Raw genomic sequence first — 25,641 nt, forward strand, 5'->3', positions numbered from 1 at the left:
AAAGCCTAAGCCTGAGGAGACACTCTCAATAACACAATCATTTCCAAATTTGTAAAGATAGAAAAAGTGAAACATTTGCACAAAATCTCCAAACTAAAGAGTTGTTTCTTTGATAAAGAAAGGATAAGATCCTGTCTTTCATTTTCATTAAGGCCTAATACACATCAAGATTTTAATCCCTTTCATAAGTAAATATACAGCTTTTAAAAGAGAATTCTTAATTTGGAAAATAAAATAGCCATGAATTATTTTCCTTTTTGAATTGAAGAAACACGCCAAGCAGTTCCCATAAGAAATGGCATCTGACGATCAACATCCCAACTATTTATAATTTCTAATCTCCTTTGTTTCTTCAACAACCCAAGAAGAAAAAATATATTCTATGATGAATCTGGTTAAATCTGGGTTCATTTTCTGTTTTATTCAAAGGTTGGATCTTGTTATTTATCATGGATCTTTGCTGAAATAATGTGGCAGGACGGGCTATGAATCTCAAACAGAAAACTCATTATATGCAAACAGCAAGTAGAAGTTACTATTGGTCACAGAGTGGCCAAAACACGAGGAAGGAAAAAGAAAAAGAGCAATAAGGAAAAACTCCCTGGTGGGAGAAGCAAGGGGATGAGATAACCTCTAAGATTCTCTGGCCCTCTCTGTCTCTAGGTATGAAGACTATATTTTCCAAACCAAACAAAACCCTTGTCTGATGAACTGCGAGTGTCTGAAAAGGGACGAGATGACTGGGTGCATTTGGAATAACCCTGTGCAAGTCCTGGTCGAGCGTGACTACATCTACAGCATTCTTGGACACTATGGGCTGAAAGAGGAAACGTATAATGAGAAAAACCTGCAGGCAAGAGTCTGGGGACCAAACTGAGTTAGGAGGAGATTTACACATCAGTTTAACTAGCCTGGCTGGGTACAGGGAAACAGGCTGGAATTAGCAAAATCATTACCAATAGCATTTCACTTTCTTCTGGATCTAAGGGGATTAAACAATCAGGTTTTGTCTTTCTAAATCAACATTTTCTATTTCTGTACATCATTGTGGATTTAAAATTCATGATTTTAGGACAGGAAAAGAGGTTGATCCATTACCTGTCATTGTGACTTGGGATCATATGAGCTGTGTAATTAAAAGTATGGACTGCAGAAGAGCCACTGCCTGGTTTTGAATCCTTTGTAGCCTTGGTCATGTTATTTATGCTTTCTGAGCCTCAGTATCCCCATCTGTAAAACGGGCAGTGTGATAGTCCATACCTCATAGGATTGATACGGGGATTAGGTGGGTTAATATATTTATCTGCACATTTATCTGTCAATCAAACTTTTCAAAGAACTTCCTCTGTGCCTGCGCCTGTGTAAGGCATAAAGAGAACAGTTTAGGAGTCTCCAGCTAAGTGTAGGTGACAGGCTAATGGCTCCACCATTAGAGGACTTTGTGACACCTGATGAACGAAGATTTGCTTAGAAAAGGAGCCTCTGGAGCAGACTGGGAAAGCAAGAACGTCCCCTAGAGTTGCTGATGCTTGAGCTGAGTTTTGTGAGAGAAAATGTAGGAGTCAGGCAAGGAAGAGACTGTCTGATTTTCCACAGGAAGAGAAAAAGTTACCTATAGGAAAATGAATGGAGTCTTAAACACCATGCCCAAAGCCCCCCAAAATAGTACCCGAGATTGTTGCCCAGCCCATCCCCCAACACATGCCCCAGTCCCAGGTCCCAGACACCTGACAGGCGTCACTGCCTGCACACATTAGACCCTTCCACTGTTGAATCTCCTGCTTGGCAACAAGACCACTCATTCTCAATGCCTGACACTTGCAACTGTCAGAAAGCCAGGAATAACTGTGTTTTACAGCATCACCAGATAAAGGCTACACCACTACTCTTGCCCCATATCCAATCACAAATACAGTACACAGGCCCAAGCCTGCTCAGGGTACCCTCTGGAAAGCACTGTGGGCTGACAGACACAGTGCCCTGGATTCAAAGTAACTTTAAATGAACTATGGACATCTTCCTACTGCCCTGCCTCACAAAATTCAAGAAATCGGTACAATGATGAGGGATAACACATCCTCTCTGAAGTCTGATCTAGCCTGGCGCCAGTAGTCTGACACTTTTTGGTTGTAAATAAACAGGATAAGTGCCTTGAAAATAAGTAACAACCTTTCTGAAGAATGCCTAAAACAATAGAAGTACTGGGGAAAAATGCCCCTCTAGGGAAAACTAAACGGCCCCTCCCACGGGTTCACATTAATTCATTCATTGTTACTGCAAAGTCAATCTCAGACTCTAGAATCTACTTAAAACTCCCAGCTCCATGAACTCCTCACTACCAATCATGGATGAAGTTATTTCCACACTCACATTCTTCTTAAAGGAAGGCAACATTTGAAGAACTCCTCTCCCCTAGAGATTTTTCTCTTGAATTTCAACTGAACCCTTTAAATGAAAGGGACTCAGTAAGTTTCCTAATTGGGAAATAAAATCTATTAGAGTGGCTAACCTTCTAACGCCTCTTGCTGCTACCTCACAGGGAGAAAACAATCTTTCTTTTATTATATATAAATTCCTAGTTCTCACTAAGTGCTGAGAAAAAGCTATGTATTTCATTGCATTTCACTACATCCCTGGCAAGACAGCTATTGAAATGGTACAAAGATTCTGACAGTACTGTAAATGAATGCATCAGTATTTCTGTAACTGGATGTTGAGGGTTTAGGCTGCTCTATGGTGCTAAAACTAGTAATAAAACAGAGGAATAATATGTCAAGATAAGAGCCGAAGGACATATAATAGCAATGTGTGCTGCTCCATGACAAGGGCATAATGAAATGTACTGGGAAGAGAGTAGCCTTATGAAAAAGAAGCCGTGATCCTCTGACAATTATTATGGAGCTAGAAGTGGGGAAGATATACAATCCATCTTCTTTTTCTTTTCAGTTTCTGGATCAAATCTAAAACTCAGTAATCCATTAGTAAGTCATCAACAGCAAGAGATGGAAAAAGTTTCTACTAGCCACAGTTGAGACTCGGCCCAGTTCACCACAACCTCTTACTTTCCTTCTCTCCCTCAGAGGTGGGCACACTTCAGTTGTCCTCCCCTCCATCCCCCATCCCCAGCTGACTGGACCAGAGATGGCGAAGACTAGAGATTTGGAATTAACACTGAGAGGTTCTAATTCAGCCTGTGCTGGTCTCTTGAAGAGAGATATAAGCACCATACTGTGAGATGCCGTATTGTACCTGTCACATGAACTTAGAGCAAATATAATTGTTATAAATATTGAAACAAGAGCAAATATAATTGTTATGAATATCGAAATTATATCACTTTCTGCAAAAGTGACTTTTTTATTAACTGAAAGCATTTCCTATTTTGAGCCCCTATTATCTCTGATGCAGAATATTTAATCTAATCACTTCCAGAAAAACTCAAATTAAATGATTTTTCAGACCATTCAGACTTAAAACACAGTCAAGATTTTTCCTGAGAGTTTCTTCCCCTTCTTGCTCCCTATTTAACATTATTGGGACTTCCACAAATGCAACTGGGGAAGATTGCCAGATAAAATACAGGACATCTAATTAAATGTGAATTTCATATATGTGACAAATAAAAATTTAGTATAAGTATCTCCCATGAAATATTTGGGATATACTTATATTAAAATATTGCACATTGTTTATCTGAAATTTAAATTTAATTGGACATCCTGCCTTTTTATTTGCTAAATCTGGCAACCCTACACAGAAGCTGGGGGGCAAATTATCTGCTTCTCCAGTGTGCCCATTGCTGTTCTTGAGCTGACCACCTGCTCCATCCCTATCTCATCCCAAGAGGGTCTTTCCATCTTGCTGCTTATGTCTAAAGACTGCCATGGCTACTGCTTGTCTGTCAGGTCCACATGAGTCATGCTCCTTGTTCCTTCCTTGCTCCTATTTTTAGGCTCCCTTGTGTCTTCTGTCTTACTTTCAATCCCATTTGGATGACTCTCATACCACTCTGAAGCTTGCAGGAAGACTGGGGGGCTGTCTCAGGCACTCTCAAGCCTAGATATACCCCATGCTACCTCTATTTTATTTCTCCTTTAACACACTGACCTGGGAGATAGGGGTGGGGGAGGCTTCCCAACTCTCTGAGCATCACCTACAACACAAGCCAAAGGAGGAAAGAACCTATACATCCTTATATGTATAGGCAGGTTCTATTCTGTCCTGATCTCCCTGGGATTTGCACATTCGCATTGAACATTTGCTTCCTCCTCAAGCACTTATCTCTCCTCCCAGACTAGCACAGCTACCTATCGACTTATAAAAGAGGGTGCAAACAAAAGATGCATTCTGGATGATAAAGTATCTTTCCAAGGACATCTTTTGAGTTTGAAAGGTAAAAATTTGTCATTATTCATCTCTGATTTCATTCTGATCATTATCTCAATACCATAAAATAATCCAGAATTTCATAATAAGGTAAAATCACTTTTATAAGTAACTCTTGGCTAGAAGAGTAAACCAGTGCTGTTGTTATAGGTTAACCAGGAAATAATTTTTTTAAATTCATTTTTATTGAGATATATTCACATATCATGCAGTCATACAAAGCATTCATTCAGTTGTCCACAGTACCATTATATAGTCATGTGTTCATCACCAAAATTAATTTCTGAACATTTTCATTACCACACACACACAAATAATAAGAATAAAAATTAAAGTGAAAAAGAACAATTAGAGTAAAAAAGAATACTGGGTACCTTTTTTTTTTTTTGCCCCCATTTTCTACTCATCCATCCATACACTGGAAAAAGAGAAGTGTGGTCCGTATGGCTTTCCCAATCACATTGTCACCCCTCATAAGCTACATTTTTATACAACTGTCTTCAAGATTCATGGATTCTGGGCTGTAGTTTGATAGTTTCAGGTATTTACTGCTAGCTATTCCAATTCATTAGAACCTACAAAGTGTTGTCTGTGTTGTGCGTAAGAGTGCCCACCAGAGTGACCTCTTGGCTCCTTCTGGAATCTCTCTGCCACTGAAGCTTATTTCATTTAACCAGGAAATAATTTAAATAAGAACACTGCAAAACAAAATTTAAGAAGTCATGCCAAAACTACCCTCGAAGGTAAAATAACCTTCTTACAGAAATACAAAGAAAGCATTAGGAAATGAAAAATAATTCAGTGAATTCAGTAAACATTTGATCTGAAAGATAAATGCAAGAAGTGATTCCTTGTGGAAAGAAGACAATAAGATAAGCAAACTAAATCAGGAAAAGAATAGAAAAAATATTTTAAAAATTAAGATTTCAGAATGAGATAGACAAAAATGAGATAAAAATTATAAGGGAGAGTTATACATTGTGCTAAATATGTTTGTGAATATTGATTAAATATTCCAAATATTTGAGAAAATATAAATTATTGAAATTGACTCATGCAGAGATAGAAATTCTTAATAGTTAAATAAAAATGGGAAGAATGACCACACCATCAAAGAACCATCTCCACAAAATTTTCTGGGCAAGAGCACTTTATGATTGAGTTTTCTGAGCATTTCTAAAAAATGATGATCCCTATTCTGTAATAGTTATTCTAAAACAAAGAAGACACTTTAAAACTGACACTCAAAATGCAGTCCAACCAAGATAAAACACATATGTAAAAAACAGTGTATAACACATATGTATAAATATAGAGAGAAACATCTAAATATACAAATCCATTAATACATTAAAACAACAATTTACTGAAATAAAATAAGGTAAATCAGTAGTGAAGAAAATCTATTAATACCTATTTAACTATTCAAAAATTAAAATGACACAGCCATCTTATTAAATAATAAAAAGGAATATGGTAAAATTCAATACTCATTCCTAGATAATTTCTAAAGAGGATTTGTAAGGAATGTATATCTTAAGGTGATCTTGATAAAATCACAAAGAAAACAAGAACGCCTTCTATTTACTCTTATTATTGAACATATCATTTTTGAAATTCAAACAGTGCAATATGATTATAACCAATAAGAGGCTCAGATAGTACACGCTTATATGATTATTTACTTAGAAAATCCAAAAGAATAGCTTTAAATCTCTAAGATCATATGAAATTTGGTAAAAATAATTAAATATCAATAAATATTTTAAAGGTTTCCTTTCTACCAGTATTAGTGATTAGAAGGTTAAAAAAAGAACTCTACATAATGATTTTAGCAAATAGAAAAATCTATAAATAGCCCTAGCAAAACACATGCAGGTCTTCTATGAGTAAAACCATTCAAACTCTAATGAATGGAAATATTTACAGGTAAAATGATATAATGTCTAAAATTGTTTTTTAAAAAATTATACAAGGGAGAGTAGGAAGGAATAGATATGAAACTAGATTGGCTATAAGATGACCCTTAGTGAAGGTATATGATGGGTATATGGAAGTTCATCTTTGCTTTTGTATATGTTTGAAATTTTTCATAACAAAAAGTTAAAAAGAAACTGTGAGATAAAAGAGGGCTGAATAAATGAAGACACATACCAGGTTAACAGATGGGAATAAATCATTTTGTAGGAGTGACTGAAGCCTTGTCTTACTAGATAAAACATATTTTGAAGTCATAATAATTACAGCAGTGTGGACTCAGCAGAACTATCAACAGCAGTTTGATTCAATGAATGGATTACTCCTGAAATGGGAAAATATCAGATTACATCCTGTCCTCACCCCATCTGCTTCCGTGGCTTCATTAGCATTCCTCTACCTTTTGCTCTTCAGTTTATGTACTGTTCGAGTTCTGCAATTCCTGGTTTTTAAAAATCTTTTTCACCTGAGACTATTTCCCATTTCTCCTAGCAGGTTTTATGCAATATTGGGTCTCATCTGGTGCATTTAAATGTAATAACTTTCTATTATGAGAGTCTGGTTTCACTTGAAAACTCTCCATTGAGGAAAAAGTGTTGTGTCAGAAAAGGATGCAGAACTACCGCAAGAATAGATGGCTGGTGAAGTTTTCCAAATATTGATGTCTCCTCATTGATGAAGACAGTAGCAATATCAGAAGATTGAGCTTCTTGTCTTTCCTACAAACTTTGATAGCTTGAGTAATTATGATTATAAGAAGTGTCTGAATGAGGACAGGAGAGGAAGTATTGTGAAAATTTGCAAAGGATGAAAGGCTTCTTAAAACTTACATGGTGCTCCATGCAGTTCACACCGCTGAGTTGGACTTGGGATGCCAAATTAACTGCTTCCATGATAATGGTGGCCATCATTAAAGAGATGAATCTTCTTAAGATTCCATAAGCCCAAATGATCTCTGTTTCTTAGATGATAGGATGGGTAGGAGAAGTAAAGAAAGGGAAATAACGGTAATAGAAGCAAAATATATTAATCTACATATATCTGCATAGATTAATCTATATTTATGAAGAGATTTTTAAATGATTTAATTTTGTTTAGTGGGTTACAAGTAATATTTATGTTCCTCGTTATGCTTGACTCTATTTGCTATTGTTATCACATATAACTTTTAAAGGATGAAAAGAAATACCAATAACAGATATTTTAAAAGTCACATCTGCTGCAATTAAGTGTTCCTGACCAGCCTCTTCAGCAGGGTTGTTCTCTCACCTGCTTGCATTCCCAAAATACCTGCTTATTACTCTATTACATAAGTAAATGGTATTACATTTTAATTATTTGCTTAGAGTCTGTTTCCCCTACTAGCCTTTGAGTTCACTTATGGTAAGGATCATGCCTTATTCATCTAACACATAGTAGTTTCTCCATATTTGCAGAGTGAAGGAAAGGAGGAATAAACTAATGGATGTTTATCTATACTGGCGGTAATGAACAACAGAAGATTACTAAAAAGGTCAAAAACCTGGCATACCGCAATTCCAGAAATAGAGAATGAGATGATTTGGAAACCCTCCTGCTGAAGACAACTAAAACTGCTAGGATAAAATGCAAGAGCTGCATCTAAAGGAAACCATTACAGACCTAAACAAGACAGGAATAAATTACTGGGAGGTACAAGTTGAGGAATGCAGCTCAGTGAGGTGAGCCAGAGATGTTTCTTCCCCAGGGACATTTCCAGACTCGGGGAGAAGAGCCAGGACAAGAGCCAGAATGGTGAGATGAGGAAACTGGGGCTGAGGTCCTTGGCCACCAAGCGTGGAGACCTGGTATATCATCATCATTATCCTCCCCAGCAGGTATCTCAAGGGCTTCAGGAAACACAGAGTTGAGAGGTGTTCAGTACCATCAAGGGCAATAAAGGAACCCCCTCTCTTTTTTAGAACTGAAAGGTCTTCAGCCTAAAATGGAGGTGCAAATTATACTCTGAAGATCCAAAAAAGGCTTCAGGCCTTGGCTGTCAGCTGTTAATTTCCCAGACCAACCCAGCAGAATGAAAATAAAATCCTCTCTGAGAGAACATAACTTTATCACAGGGCTCAAATTATTCCTAAAGGTAAATTTCAAATAAAATGTTCAGCAAACCATCAAAGATTATAAGGTGCATGTTTAGACAAGATAAGAGCCAGGAACAGTAGTCACCGAACACCAACACCATAGGAATAGCATCCGAGGGAAAGCAGACATTGGATCATAAGACGCAGACCGCAAGCTGTGTTCGTTCTCTTCATGGAGATAAAAGCTGATTTTAAATATGCCTGCAAGGGCCCAGAGACATTGTAGAAGTAAAAAAGAGTCAACGCGAAGTTACAAAACTGGAAAGACCATAATGAAGTAAGAACACAATGGATGGTTTCAAAAGCTTATTAGGCAGAGCCAAAGAGACAATTAGTGAATTTCCAGATAAAGCTGAAGAAATTATACAAAATGAAGCACGGAAAGACAATATTGTAAAACATACAAATAGAAAGTAAGAAAAAGAAGAAACAGTGAGAAAGTCTAATATATATTTAATCGGAGTCCCAGAAAAAGAGAGAGAACAGGGGACAGAGGTAATATTTAAAGAGAGTTTTCAAAACAGATACAACATATGAATTCAGATTCAAGAAAACCAACGAAGCCAAAGCAAGACAAACTAAATGAAATCCATACTTAGAAGAGTAGGGTTAAACATCAGAAAATTAATGAAAGCTTGAAAAATCTTAAACACAGCCAGAGAAAAACATCATGTTGCCATCAAAGGAATGACAGTTAGTTGTAGCTGACTTTTCAACAACACGGACAGCCAAAAGAAAACAGAAGCGTATCACTAGAGTGCTGAAAGAAAATCTCTAACATAATTCTGTCCCCAGTGAAAATACTCTTCAAGAATGAAGAGAGGTATGTTTTAGTTACTCCTCCAGGAAAGTAGGTAGAAAGCCAGGAACTGCGTGGACTGGACACCACAAAGCAATCTGACTTTGGGCATACTTCATACAACACTCATGAAAATGTGGAACTGCAGAGATCAGCGAAATCTGTAAGTTTTTGCGGCCAGGGGACCCGCGCCCCTCCCTGCCAGGCTCAGTCCCGTGGGAGGAGGGGCTGTCAGCTCCAGGAAGGAGAAGGGAGAACTGCAGTGGCAGCCCTTATTGGAAACTCATTCTACTGATCCAAACTCCAACCATAGATAGACTGAGACCAGACACCAGAGAATCTGAGAGCAGCCAGCCCAGCAGAGAGGAGACAGGCATAGAAAAAAACAACATGAAAACTCCAAAATAAAAGCAGAGGATTTTTGGAGTTCTGGTGAACATAGAAAGGTGAAGGGCAGAGCTCACGCCCTGAGGCTCATATCCAAATCCTGAAGAAAAGCTGATCTCTCTGCCGTGTGGACCTTTCCTTAATGGCCCTAATTGCTTTGTCTCTTAGCATTTCAATAGCCCATTAGATCTCTGAGGAGGGCCCTTTTTTTTAATCCTTTTTTATTTTTCTAAAACAATTACTCTAAGAAGCCCAATACAGAAAGCTTCAAAGACCTGCAATTTGGGCAGGTCAAGACAAGAGCAGAACTAAGAGAGCTCTCAGACAAAAGGCAATAATCCAGTGGCTGAGAAAATTCACTAAACACCACAACTTCCCAAGAAAAGGGGGGTGTCTGCTCACAGCCATCATCCTGGTGGACAGGAAACACTCCTGCCCATCGCCAGCCCCATAGCCCAGAACTGCCCCAGACAACCCAGTGTGACGGAACTGCTTCAAATAACAGGCACACACCACAAAACTGGGCGTGGACATTAGCCTTCCCTGCAACCTCAGCTGATTGTCCCAGAGTTCGGAAGGTGGAGCAGTGTGAATTAACAAAGCCCCATTCAGCCATCATTTCAGCAGACTGGGAGCCTCCCTACACAGCCCAGCAGCCCAGAACCGTCCTGGGTGGACGGCACTCACCTGGGACATAGCACAGTCATCCCTCAACAGAGGACCCGGGGTGCACAGCCTGGAAGAGGGGCCCACTTGCAAGTCTCAGGAGCCATACGCCAATACCAAGGACTTGTGGGTCAGTGGCAGAGACAAACTGCGGCAGGACTGAACTGAAGGATTAGACTATTGCAGCAGCTTTAAAACTCTAGGATCACCAGGGAGATATGATTGTTAGAGCCACCCCCCCTCCCTGACTGCCCAGAAACACACCCCATATATAGGGCAGGCTACACCAACTACACACGCAAGCTTGGTACACCAATTGGACCCCACAAGACTCACCCCTCCCCACTCACCACAAAGGCTAAGCAGGGGAGAACTGGCTTGTGGAGAACAGGTGGCTCGTGGACGCCACCTGCTGGTTAGTTAGAGAAAGTGTACTCCACGAAGCTGTAGATCTGATAAATTAGAGAGAAGGACTTCAATTGGTCTACAAATCTTAAAAGAACCCTATCAAGTTCAGCAAATGCCAAGAGGCCAAAAACAACAGAAAATTATAAAGCATATGAAAAAACCAGACGATATGGATAACCCAAGCCCAAGCACCCAAATCAAAAGATCAGAGGAGACACAGCACCTAGAGCAGCTACTCAAAGAACTAAAGATGAACAATGAGACCATAGTACGGGATATAAAGGATATCAAGAAGACCCTAGAAGAGCATAAAGAAGACATTGCAAGACTAAATAAAAAAATGGATGATCTTATGGAAATTAAAGAAACTGTTGACCAAATTAAAAAGATTCTGGACACTCATACTACAAGACTAGAGGAAGTTGAACAACGAATCAGTGACCTGGAAGATGACAGAATGGAAAATGAAAGCATAAAAGAAAGAATGGGGAAAAAAATTGAAAAAATCGAAATGGACCTCAGGGATATGATAGATGATATGAAACGTCCGAATATAAGACTCATTGGTGTTCCAGAAGGGGAAGAAAAGGGTAAAGGTCTAGGAAGAGTATTCAAAGAAATTGTTGGGGAAAACTTCCTAAATCTTCTAAACAACATAAATACACAAATCATAAATGCTCAGCGAACTCCAAATAGAATAAATCCAAATAAACCCACTCCGAGAAATATTCTGATCACATTGTCAAACACAGAAGAGAAGGAGAAAGTTCTGAAAGCAGCAAGAGAAAAGCAATTCACCACATACCAAGGAAACAGCATAAGACTAAGTAGTGACTACTCAGCAGCCACCATGGAGGCAAGAGGCAGTGGCACGATATATTTAAAATTCGGAGTGAGAAAAATTTCCAACCAAGAATACTTTATCCAGCAAAGCTCTCCTTCAAATATGAGGTAGAGCTTAAATTTTTCACAGACAAACAAATGCTGAGAGAATTTGCTAACAGGAGACCTGCCCTACTGGATATACTAAAGGGAGCCCTATAGACAGAGAAACAAAGAAAGGACAGAGAGACTTGGAGAAAGGTTCAGTACTAAAGAGATTCGGTATGGGTACAATAAAGGATATTAATAGAGAGAGGAGAAAAATATGACAAACATAAACCAAAGGATAAGATGGCTGATTCAAGAAATGCCTTCACGGTTATAATGTTGAATGTAAATGGATTAAACTCCCCAATTAAAAGATATAGATTGGCAGAATGGATAAAAAAAAATGAACCATCAATATGTTGCATACAAGAGACTCATCTTAGACACAGGGACACAAAGAAACTGAAAGTGAAAGGATGGAAAAAAATATTTCATGCAAGCTACAGGCAAAAGAAAGCAGGTGTAGCAATATTAATCTCAGATAAAATAGACTTTAAATGCAGGGATGTTTTGAGACACAAAGAAGGCCACTACATACTAATAAAAGGGGCAATTCAACAAGAAGAAATAACAATCGTAAATGTCTATGCACCCAGTGAAGGTGCCACAAAATACATGAGAGAAACACTGGCAAAACTAAAGGAAGCAATTGATGTTTCCACAATAATTGTGGGAGACTTCAAAACATCACTCTCTCCTATAGATAGATCAACCAGACAGAAGACCAATAAGGAAATTGAAAACCTAAACAATCTGATAAATGAATTAGATTTAACAGACATACACAGGACATTACATCCCAAATCACCAGGATACACATACTTTTCTAGTGCTCATGGAACTTTCTCCAGAATACATCATATGCTGGGACATAAAACAAGCCTCAATAAATTTAAAAAGATTGAAATTATTCAAAGCACATTCTCTGACCATAATGGAATACAATTAGAAGTCAATAATCATCAGAGACTTAGAAAATTCACAAACACCTGGAGGTTAAACAACGCACTCCTAAACAATCAGTGGGTTAACGAAGAAATAGCAAGAGAAATTGCTAAATATATAGAGACGAATGAAAATGAGAACACAACATACCAAAACCTATGCGATGCAGCAAAAGCAGTGCTAAGGGGGAAATTTATAGCACTAAATGCATATATTAAAAAGGAAGAAAGAGCCAAAATCAAAGAATTAATGGATCAACTGAAGAAGGTAGAAAATGAACAGCAAACCAATCCTAAACCAAGTAGAAGAAAAGAAATAACAAGGATTAAAGCAGAAATAAATGACACAGAGAACAAAAAAACTATAGAGAGGATAAAGATCACCAAAAGTTGGTTCTTTGAGAAGATCAACAAGATTGACAAGCCCCTAGCTAGACTGACAAAATCAAAAAGAGAGAAGACCCATATAAACAAAATAATGAATGAAAAAGGTGACATAACTGCAGATCCTGAAGAAATTAAAAAAATTATAAGAGGATACTATGAACAACTGTATGGCAACAAACTGGATAATGTAGAGGAAATGGACAATTTCCTGGAAACATATGAACAACCTAGACTGACCAGAGAAGAAATAGAAGACCTCAACCAACCCATCACAAGCAAAGAGATCCAATCAGTCATCAAAAATCTTCCCACAAATAAATGCCCAGGGCCAGATGGCTTCACAGGGGAATTCTACCAAACTTTCCAGAAAGAACTGACACCAATCTTAACTCAAACTCTTTCAAAACATTGAAGAAAATGGAACACTACCTAACTCATTTTATGAAGCTAACATCAATCTAATACCAAAACCAGGCAAAGATACTACAAAAAACGAAAACTACCGGCCAATCTCCCTAATGAATATAGATGCAAAAATCCTCAACAAAATACTTGCAAATCGAATCCAAAGACACATTAAAAAAATCATACACCATGACCAAGTGGGGTTCATTCCAGCCATGCAAGGATGGTTCAACATAAGAAAATCAATCAGTGTATTACAGCACATTAACAAGTCAAAAGGGAAAAATCAATTGATCATCTCAATAGATGCTGAAAAAAGCATTTGACAAAATCTAACATCCGTTTTTGATAAAAACACTTCAAAAGGTAGGAATTGAAGGAAACTTCCTCAACATGATAAAGAGCATATATGAAAAACCCACAGCCAGCATAGTACTCAATGGTGAGAGACTGAAAGCCTTCCCTCTAAGATCAGGAACAAGACAAGGATGCCCGCTGTCACCACTGTTATTCAACATTGTGCTGGAAGTGCCAGCCAGGGCAATCCGGCAAGACAAAGAAATAAAAGGCATCCAAATTGGAAAAGAAGAAGTAAAACTGTCATTGTTTGCAGATGATATGATCTTATATCTGGAAAACCCTGAGAAATCGACGATACAGCTACTAGAGCTAATAAACAAATTTAGCAAAGTAGCGGGATACAAGATTAATGCACATAAGTCAGTAATGTTTCTATATGCTAGAAATGAACAAACTGAAGAGACACTCAAGAAAAAGATACCATTTTCAATAGCAACTAAAAAAATCAAGTACCTAGGAATAAACTTAACCAAAGATGTAAAAGACCTATACAAAGAAAACTACATAACTCTACTAAAAGAAATAGAAGGGGGCCTTAAAAGATGGAAAAATATTCCATGTTCATGGATAGGGAGACTAAATATCATTAAGATGTCAATTCTACCCAAACTCATCTACAGATTCAATGCAATCCCAATCAAAATTCCAACAACCTACTTTGCAGACTTGGAAAAGCTACTTATCAAATTTATTTGGAAAGGGAAGATGCCTCGAATTGCTAAAGACACTCTAAAAAAGAAAAACGAAGTGGGAGGACTTACACTCCCTGACTTTGAAGCTTACTATAAAGCCACAGTTGCCAAAACAGCATGGTACTGGCACAAAGATAGACATATAGATCAATAGAATCGAATTGAGAATTCAGAGATAGACCCTCAGATCTATGGCCGACTGATCTTTGATAAGGCCCCCAAAGTCACTGAACTGAGTCATAATGGTCTTTTCAACAAATGGGGCTGGGAGAGTTGGATATCCATATCCAAAAGAATGAAAGAGGACCCCTACCTCACACCCTACACAAAAATTAACTCAAAATGGATGAAAGATCTCAATATAAAAGAAAGTACCATAAAACTCCTAGAAGATAATGTAGGAAAACATCTTCAAGACCGTGCATTAGGCGGCCACTTCCTAGACTTTACACCCAAAGCACAAGCAACAAAAGAAAAAATAGATAAATGGGAACTCCTCAAGCTTACAAGTTTCTGCACCTCAAAGGAATTTCTCAAAAAGGTAAAGAGGCAGCCAACTCAATGGGAAAAAAATTTTTGGAAACCATGTATCTGACAAAAGACTGATATCTTGCATATATAAAGAAATCCTACAACTCAATGACAATAGTACAGACAGCCCAATTATAAAATGGGCAAAGGACATGAAAAGACATTTCTCTGAAGAGGAAATACAAATGGCCAAGAAACACATGAAAAAATGTTCAGCTTCACTAGCTATTAGAGAGATGCCAATTAAGACCACAATGAGATACCATTTCACACCGATTAGAATGGCTGCCATTAAACAAACAGGAAACTACAAATGCTGGAGGGGATGTGGAGAAATTGGAACTCTTATTCATTGTTGGTGGGACTGTATAATGGTTCAGCCACTCTGGAAGTCAGTCTGGCAGTTCCTTAGAAAACTAGATATAGAGTTACCATTCGATCCAGCGATTGCACTTCTCGGTATATACCCAGAAGGTCGGAAAGCAGTGACACGAACAGATATCTGCACGCCAATGTTCATAGCAGCATTATTCACAATTGCCAAGAGATGGAAACAACCCAAACGTCCTTCAACAGATGAGTGGATAAATAAAATGTGGTATATACACACGATGGAATACTACGCGGCAGTAAGAAGGAACGATCTGGTGAAACATATGACAACATGGATGAACCTTGAAGACATAATGCTGAGCGAAATAAGCCAGGCACAAAAAGAGAAATATTATATGCTACCACTAATGTGAACTTTGAAAAATGTAAAACAAATGGTTTATAATGTAGAATGTAGGGGAACTAGCAATAGAGAGCAATTAAGGAAGGGGGAACAATTATCCAAGAAGAACAGATAAGCTATTTAACGTTCTGGGGATGCCCAGGAATGACTATGGTCTGTTAATTTCTGATTGATATAGTAGGAACAAGTTCACAGAAATGTTGCTATATTAGGTAACTTTCTTGGGGTAAAGTAGGAACATGTTGGAAGTTAAGCAGTTATCTTAGGTTAGTTGTCTTTTTCTTATTCCCTTGTTATGGTCTCTTTGAAATGTTCTTTTATTGTATGTTTGGTTTTTTTTTAACTTTTTTTTCATACAGTTGATTTAAAAAAGAAGGGAAAGTTAAAAAAAAAAAAATGAAAAGAAAAACAAGGAAAAAAAGATGTAGTGCCCCCTTGAGGAGCCTGTGCAGAATGCAGGGGTATTTGCCTACCCCACCTCGATGGTTGCTAACATGACCACAGATATAGGGGACTGGTGGTTTGATGGGTTGAGCCCTCTACCATAGGTTTTACCCTTGGGAAGATGGTTGCTGCAAAGGAGAGGCTAGGCCTCCCTATAATTGTGCCTAAGAGCCTCCTCCCGAATGCCTCTTTGTTGCTCAGATGTGGCCCTCTCTCTCTAGCTAAGCCAACTTGAAAGGTGAAATCACTGCCCTCCCCCCTACATGGGATCAGACACCCAGGGGAGTGAATCTCCCTGGCAACGTGGAATATGACTCCCGGGGAGGAATGTAGACCTGGCATCGTGGGACAGAGAACATCTTCTTGACCAAAAGGAGGATGTGAAAGGAAATGAAATAAGCTTCAGTAGCAGAGAGATTCCAAAAGGAGCCGAGAGGTCACTCTGGTGGGCACTCTTACGCACACTTTAGACAACCCTTTGTAGGTTCTAAAGAATTGGGGTAGCTGGTGGTGGATACCTGAAACTGTCAAACTACAACCCAGAACCCATGAATCTTGAAGACAGTTGTATAAAAATGTAGCTTATGAGGGGTGACAATGGGATTGGGAAAGCCATAAGGACCACACTCCACTTTGTCTAGTTTATGGATGTATGAGTAGAAAAATAGGGGAAGGAAACAAACAGACAAAGGTTCCCAGTGTTCTTTTTTACTTCAATTGCTCTTTTTCACTCTAATTATTATTCTTGTTATTTTTGTGTGTGTGCTAATCAAGGTGTCAGGGATTGATTTAGGTGATGAATGTACAACTATGTAATGGTACTGTGAACAATCGAAAGTGTGATTTGTTTTGTATGACTGCATGGTATGTGAATATATCTCAATAAAATGAAGATAAAAGAAAAAAAAGAATGAAGAGAAGTAAAAAGATTTTCAAACAAACAAATCCCAATCATTTGAATATACCATTAAAAAATTCTTAAATATGGTTTTAACAAGAAGGAAAATTATCCCAGATGGAACCATGGAAATACAGCAAGCAATGAAGATATGTGCACAAAGATGTTCAAAGCAAATTTTTGTAATAACCAAAAATTGGAATAAACCAAATATCCATAAATAATACAATGGATAAACAAATTGTGATAGATTCATTTATATTTCATATAAAACATGAAATGAATAAACAATAGATTGTGCCATAACACATGGATGAATCTTACAGACATAAGCTTGAAAAAAAAAAAAGGCCAACACAAAAGAATATGTATAATAGAATATATACAAAAGAATATATAAACTATATTATTTAGGGATGTATAACTACATGGCAAAACTAACAAGAAAGTCAATGTATAAAAGTCAAATAGTGGATTCTACTAAGTGTAAGAAATTTGGAGGGGGGTTTATTAGGAAGGGGTAATGAGGGATTTACGGGTTTCTGGTTATGTTTCTTTTTCTTAATCTGGGTGGGAATGACATGGTTATTCATTTTATAACAATAAATTAAGCTGTTTGTTTATGTTTTATGCATATTTTTGTATTTTCTTATATTTCATAGTAATTTTTAATAAAAAATAAAACAAGCGGCTTCCAAACTCCTGCCATAGCCCTAAGAATGAAATACAAAGAAAACGAGTTCCTTTTGCAATGAACAAAACTTCTTATATTATGTTTTTCTATCAGCATCATAATAGCCTATGAGTTATATGCACCTTCACATCTTGGAAATAGGAGATTCAAGACCAGGCTACCACCTCTATTTTGTGGTGCTCCTTCGGTGGGTATTGCAATCCCTATATATTAGATATGGTGGTTAATTTACTGTTTCTGTTTTTCTACCCAGTCCACAACTAAATTTCTTTATCATATGCCACTAACAGTTGCCACGCCAATTAGGGTTTAAATACAATTACTAAAAGTCTAAATATAATAAATCTGTATTTAGCACTAATGAGTTATTTACAAAATCAAGAGCACTTATTATTCAAGCGGACTTGTGTGACACTTCGAATTGTCATGAAAAAAAAAATACCCAGGAAGAAAAATCGACTCCCTGGCATTTTTTGTTTTGACCTTAAAACAACAAAGAGCTAGAAAGACTAATTAGGACTATCAGTTATATTTTCAGATATCTTTCTTTCTGTAAAACAACAAATATGACAACTAGAATTGTGCAAAGAATAACAAGTAGAATGATTTACTCCAAGAAATCAAAAGGATCTCAAATATCATAGTAGAGAGTAGAAACTGAAGAGAAAGCCTCAGTGCTATGAATTAATAATAAAATAAAAGCCAAAAGGCAGATGCCTTCAATCTTTTAAAAATGCTAAAACCAAATTTGGGCCTACCCCCTGAGGCAGGTGGAGCATGCTAATTATGGTATAAATTTTTCCATTAGCTTCATTCCAGATTTCCTTTTATGCCCATATCCTTATGCTTCTATTTTTTCTCAGATTTTAACTGATATAATCTTCTTGTATTATGGAACCTTAATCAGTTTTGTTATAAAGAGGATAGAAAAAAAAAATCAAGATTTTTAAGTGGAATCCTCTCTCTGGGATATTTTCAACTACTGGCGTCTGTCGAATCAGAGATGACAAAGGAGCATGAAGGTAGAATTTCCATATTTTTTTTTTCTTCTTTGGCTATTTCTTTGTGAATCTGAGGTCTTCTGTGGTGACTGGCAGAGAAGCATAGGCTGGGGTCACATACTGAAATGGATGGTGGCCATGACTGAATTCTTTACCTGGAAGGATATCAGAGAGATTCCCACACTCTCAGGGTCCTCCAGAAATAGAAAGCCAGAGACAGTAAATCCAATAGTGGGCAACAACCCAACTCCTCTAAGCCAAACTTACAAAATAAATGTAGCTCAATCAGTAGGACCAGGTGGCAGTCACCCAAGAGTTTTAAACGAACTCAAGGATGAAATTGGGAAACTGTTGGCCAAGATGTTGGATCCGATATTACAGACAGACACTGTTAGTGAACTGGCAGATTGTGAACGTCATTATGGTTATTAGAAGGGGTCAAGAGAGGACCCAGAGAACCTTAGAAAAAGACGTGTCTCTTCCACTTGCTTGTTCAGTCTCCAATAAAGAAAAGCATCATTAGATACTGAAAGGAAAATAACTTCCAAGGGGAAAGACAATTTGTTTTCTGAAAAAGGAAAGCATGAGTCACTGATTTATTATTGGTCTCTGAGGCATGTAGATAAAAGGCCAAATGTTAATGGTCTGGAGGACAGACTTTTTTTAAGTCATGAGATGGGACATGAGAAGGCAATGGAAAAATCAAACCATATGGATAAGACAAGCACTGTTTTCTACACTCCCTAAAAAAATTTCTATGTACTTGCAAGAAGGGACACTCCTTGACTGGAAAGACATCAAGTTGTGATGACCAAGGACATACTACCTCACACTATGGAAAACAAACTTAAAAACCTCATTACCATCTGTTGGTATTGTAAGGAGATGCAGATTCAGTTTACTTCAACATTTTGTTGAGCATTAATTGAGCACCAGGCTTTCTACTGAACAGTGGGACTACAGCAGTGAATAAGACCCAGTCCCTGTCCTCAAGTACTTCGTTGTCTTCAAGGGAGACAGATACACAGAGGATGCCAAGACTGTGCAATGGGTTCTATTGGGGGCATTCTCAAGTCCTGTGTTAGGACCTGTGTGCATTTATGACTAAATCGTAACTAATTATTGAAATCAGGTCATAAAATCACGACTATGTGATAACACATCTCTTGGGCCACAGTCAGTAATAGCATTAATATACTAGGCTAAATGGAGAATGGATCTAAAACAAAGTGGCAATTGTCTTGCTAATAATAATAACCGCAATACCAACAAGTAAACCCTAAGACACAATTTCACTGGGTTTGTTTGGCAAAGACATAGTAGCTTTTGAACATACGGAACTCTAACTTTCATTAATATAGCCCTTTACCTCATTGAGAAGGAAAGCAGACATGATAGAAATGTTATTACTGATAAAACCACGTTGGGTTTTTAAAAGTATGATGCATCATATACATACATGCATATGCACAAAAATTCCCAAAAACCCAATGAAAAGAAAATTAGCTTTTATTACATTAAATAAAAAACAGAACAGGGAGAGAGAGAAAAGGGATATTTACCAATCATGAATGTGATGAGTACTGCCAGTTTTATGCAATTCTCAGTTTTGCTCAGAGGTCTGGGAAGAACATTCCCAGCTCAGAAGAACACTCAAGATATGGAGAATAATTTTGGCAGAGACTAGCACAGGAGATTGATGTCTCTCTTACAAGTCAAATGCTTCTCTTTTTGCATCAGTTTTAAATACCTAACTTTCCCTTATTAGGCTATATTAGCTAGGAGACTGTCATTCCAAAGAAATTTATAATGTACGTGTATGGGGGAAGTGTGAGTGCTCTCTGGCATGAGAGAAAAAAAATGTCTTTGATGATCAGATTGTTCAGCATTTTCAAAGCATTTGATGGCACTTCCAAAGGAGTGCCACGAAGAAAAACAAGAGTTAAAAAAGAAATCCTCACACACACACAAAACAGATATTTGTTCTTGTTTCTCTGATAAGAAATCTATTTCCCTTTTTTCTTGCACAATTTTTTTAAATAGCACATAAGCTGTTAATTGCAGTATCAATTGTCATTCAGAATACAAATGAAAATGAGACCGAGAGGGACTGTGTTTCGCAGGCGTTGTGTGCCCGCGAAAACCCTTCCCTCCCCCACAACACTGGTTTCCTTTTTTTCTTTGCATTGTGGTTCCCGGCCCATAGCACAGCCTCAATAAATAAGTATTGAATGAATTCCCTACTCTGCTTTTTCATGTCATTCTGTCTCCTACAGAAAAATTGTTTCTACACTCTAAGACTCCCCTCAAATGAAGATGAGAGGAAGAGAATTGTAAGTTTATCTCCAAGGCCATACTTTTCAAACCTGGATAGCCAGAATTGCATGTCGATACCCCTAGCTAAGAACAAACCTGAGAAGGAGGCATTGAATGCCCATAGATAGAGTCAGAAAGAAAATGTTTTCAGGTGTCCATAAATGTGGGTGTACCAGTGTTTTGCCAATCAAATCGACAAAGCTAAACAATCCTGTGACATCAAAGATCAAACACACACATACATTCACATGTACACCATGCTTATTCTCTGCTAGTGGAAATGTAAACAATTTTTGAAGGGAAATTTGGAAACGTGTAAAAATGCATCATGAAAACTGATAGATCTAGGGATTTATCCTCAGGGAAGAATAAAGGATGTGCACAGAGATTTAGCCTCAAAGATTGCAGCTACATTTGTAATAGCCAAAAATTAAAATCAATCTAATTGTTCAGTAATAAGGGGTTGGTCAAGTTAATTGTAGTATATCAAAATGATAGTATACTATGCAGCCTTTAGAAATTGTGTTGGATACATATATTTATTGTCATGGAATAATGTTCACAATTTTGTTAAATAGAAAAAGCATGTTAAAAACAAAATATGCTGCAATTTTTGTGGATTACATATGTGTGCACATGTATACATTTACATGTATATATGTATAAAAATACATATAAATATATTAAGGGGCCTCTTTAGGTATTAGCATTCTATGTCCTATTTTTTCAATCTTTCTGCTTATCTGAATTTTCTGATTTCTCTATGATTACTTCTGAAATGAAAGATTTAAAAATGCACTGGATAAAAAATCCAGTGTCAAGATAGACTTTCTGAAAAAAAAGCAGTTATTTGGATTCTTTGTAGCTGGTAGGTTACACAAGAAGGCCGTCTGAGTTAATATGGAGCGATAATGTGACCCAGAAGTTAGGATTTAAGGACTGATGATGATTACTGAATTATTATATAGATATTCCTTTTTACTTTCTGATTATTAGAGTTGACAGAGGGAAATATCTGAAACCTGAACTGTAATCCAGCTGCCTTGAGCTCTGATAATGATTGTATAGCCTTTATCTTGTGCCCTTGTGATTGTAAAACCTTGTGACTAACCTTCACTTGTACCCATTTATTAAGTTTTTCTGCTTTCGAGTCTTATGATCATTAAAGACAGCCCCTAATGTTTATTAATGAGGTGTCTTGGGCCAGCCCAGAACTAACCCACCCCAAGTCCAAAGTTATCTTGATAACCAAAGCTGGATCTAACCAAAATGGGCCAGCCTGACATGCACAGTAGCTTAGACTTTAACCTACATGTCACCTACACCTCATAGGTATACTAAAAATCACATCCCTCACCATAGTAAATCTGCCATTTTCTTACACATGTTCTGTGACTAAGCATGTAATCAATCTGTGCATGCCCAACAATTAGATCACTTCTAATTACATCATCTGGAGCCACTGTACTCATTATCCTAAAACCCGCCCATCTTTTGATGCTGTAAAACTATCAGAATTTCTGCTGTTTGGGGAGACAGATTTTTTAACGATAGGCCATTTATTCTCCTGCCTTGCGCCTAGCAATAAAACTCTTTCTCTCTTTGAAACCCTGGTGTCTCAGGAATTGGTCATTTGAGCACATCAGGCAAAAGAATCCACTGCCCTGGTCCAGTAACAATAACGGTAGGTAGAAGTGGAGAGGAATAATCTATAATAAAAACTCATCTGATCAATATGCTCTCATATATCAGTTTGGCTTTTTAAATTAAAGAGTACTTCCAATAAACACTAAATATCAAAAAGCCAATGTTGAGATTTTTCATCATCCATGCAACTGATTCTTAGAATATATTGCCTTTTATTTTAGATTAAAGCATAAAACTGTCTTTGATCCAAAAACAGTCATGTAGATCCAGCATTTATATATGAAGTTAACCTATTTATAATCACATAATTTTTTCAAATCTCTGATTTTCTTTTTATCCCTGTAATGCAAAGAAAATTCCTGATAGAACAACTTGGAGAGCAACAGCTCTGCCTTGTTCCTGACACATTTCTCTTTATTAACACAGGAAACTAAAAATGCAGACACCACCAGTTCAACAATTAGGAAAACAGCATTATGAATGTCAGGGTTTTGGGGGGACAAATTAGGGAACTGGTTATTCCCTTAACAGAAGCATATTCACCAAGTAATTTGCTTTCTTTTAACTAGAGTTATCCCCTTATAGCAACAGGAGAAGTAAGTCCAAATTAAAATCACTATTCATCAATTACTCTTGAAAAGCAATAAAGCTTTTCAATTATAATTTGAATCATCGTATCTCAGGGCTTCTCAAAAGGAACAACTTGGGGTGAAGGAGCAGTTGAAAATTCCTAGTTATTGCTGACACAAAGGCAGATATTTCTGAGGATTTAAAATTTATTTAATTAATCACCAATATTTTTCAATGAATTTTAGTTTTTTCCTTTTTTAAACAAATATTTTCTAGGCACTGGTGGTGAATATACTGACATAGTCTCTCCCTTCATGGGGCTTACATTCTAGTGGAAGAGAAAAACATTAAATGAGAAATCATAATTACAAACTGTGATGAGCACTTTAAAGGAAGAGAACATGGTCTGAGAAAGAATAATGGGAAGACAGAAATTTTCAACCCCAGCCATCAACTGTTGCTTAGATATTGCAAGCCTTTTCCTGTTCTTGCGTCCATGCTTGCCTCCCTCCAATTCATTATTGTAAATGACAATCTTTGCAGATTACTTCTTGGCTTTAAAATTCTTCCATTATTCTGAGGATCATATCTAAAATCATTAGAATGGTCTCTGAGACACCTACCCATTGCCTAATCCTTTAGTTTCATCTCTTAACAGTCTTCACATTGTTCTCTGTGCTTTAGCCACAATGGACTTCTTTCAGTTTCTAAAATTAAAAAAGGATCTTCCTGTGTTGGAGACTTTGTTCGTGCTGTTCCTTCCACCTGGAACATCTCATGTCTTCTGGATCTGCGTTCCCAGAGTACCATACTCCCCTCTGTACCACACAGGAGTGCATGTGACTGCAGCTAACAGATTCCCAACAGAAATGACTTCAGCAGTTGGAACATTTTACTATATCATACCCCCAAAAATCTAGGAGTAGGCATTTCCAGGGTTACTGACGCATTTCAAAATTATTACCAAGACCAAGATTTTTTTTCCTTTCTGCCCTGCCATTCTGTATTAATTTAGAGTCATTGCTTGATGGTAATAAGGTGGCTCCATGCATCACATCCTGACACAACTGTATTCAAGGCAGAAAAAATGAGGAAGGATAGCTCCACAGTGCTCTCCTCTTGTTTATGTTCCTTCTTTCAGAAAGTAAAATCTTTCTCAAGAGCTCCCATCACATTCCCCCATATCATATTGGCCAGTTCTGTGTGATTTGGTAACTCTTAGTTGCAAGGGGGGTCTAGGAGATGGGCAGAAAAGAAAAATAGTGGAATGGCTGTTGATTTTATAATTCTTTGGGGCACTTAAAATTGTAATTAAAGAATAAAGTAGGTGAATTTCATTCATTGTCTCCTCTGTGAGATTATAAGTGCTTTGACTACTGGGGATGTGTCTGTCTTGTTCACTGCTATAAGCCTAGAATTGACACAGTGTCTGGCCTACAAAGGAGATCAGTGTTGCTTGAATGAAGGAAGGAATGAATATGAATGAGAACAATATTGGTAGAAAACAGGTACAACAGAAACAGAAAACTGTCAACACAGAACTTCTTACACTGACTGACATATCTCATCATACAGCAATGCATTCCAGGTAATTTGAAAGTGGTCTTTTCATTTAAAAAAAAAAAAGGCAACTTTTTGAAAGTACTCAATTCCTTGCAAAATCAATGTGATTTTCCTAACCTCTTAACTCCTTCCATGTGAGTAGACATGGGCACTATTGTTGTCATTAAGATCCAGGAAAGAATTCTTATAAAAAAATAAAATTTTAACTCCTGTTAAGGAGTTATGTGATCCATAAAATTTTAAATTGCCTCAAGTACACAAATGTAAATCAATTCTTGGCTAAAACACTCAAGTATCATTTAACAAGAAAAAAATGTATAAAAGGTAGGAAACCATTCAAAAGAGTAGTATACAATTTTTGATTTGAATTTTCTACTCCTGAGAGCACCTCAGAAACAGATAAATATGTCATTCTGATTGGCTGATTAAGAAAAAAGCAAATGTAAAATGTCTGAAACATAAAGGATCCCTAACACATTTTTGTTCTTATATCTATACCAAAGGAAACCTGGATTTATTCCTAGCTCTGTCATGTCTTAAATATGTAACTATGGGCAAATCAATTATGCTCTTTGTTTCACAAATGACATAGTAATCATAAACTACCTTTCAGTTATGACATGCAGTCACTTCAAAATTTTAAAATGTAAATGAAAAAAAGACAAATGTCATTGAACACACTCAGTTATAGCCAACCTAATAAAACACTGAAGAACAGATGCAAATTCATGAGAGTACCTGTTTCTACAGAGGCAGAATCTGGTCCTAGTAGCTAATGGACATGTC

The 25,641-nt window shown here is 37.2% G+C and overlaps 1 pseudogene; it reads right to left on the bottom strand.

The window, feature by feature from the left end:
* LOC119516500 overlaps positions 1 to 25,641 on the bottom strand; it is a 179,686-nt pseudogene that overhangs the window by 67,188 nt on the left and 86,857 nt on the right.

This window comes from Choloepus didactylus, chromosome 20 (genome assembly GCF_015220235.1).
Source record: "Choloepus didactylus isolate mChoDid1 chromosome 20, mChoDid1.pri, whole genome shotgun sequence".
NCBI classification, from domain to species: Eukaryota; Metazoa; Chordata; class Mammalia; order Pilosa; family Megalonychidae; genus Choloepus; species Choloepus didactylus.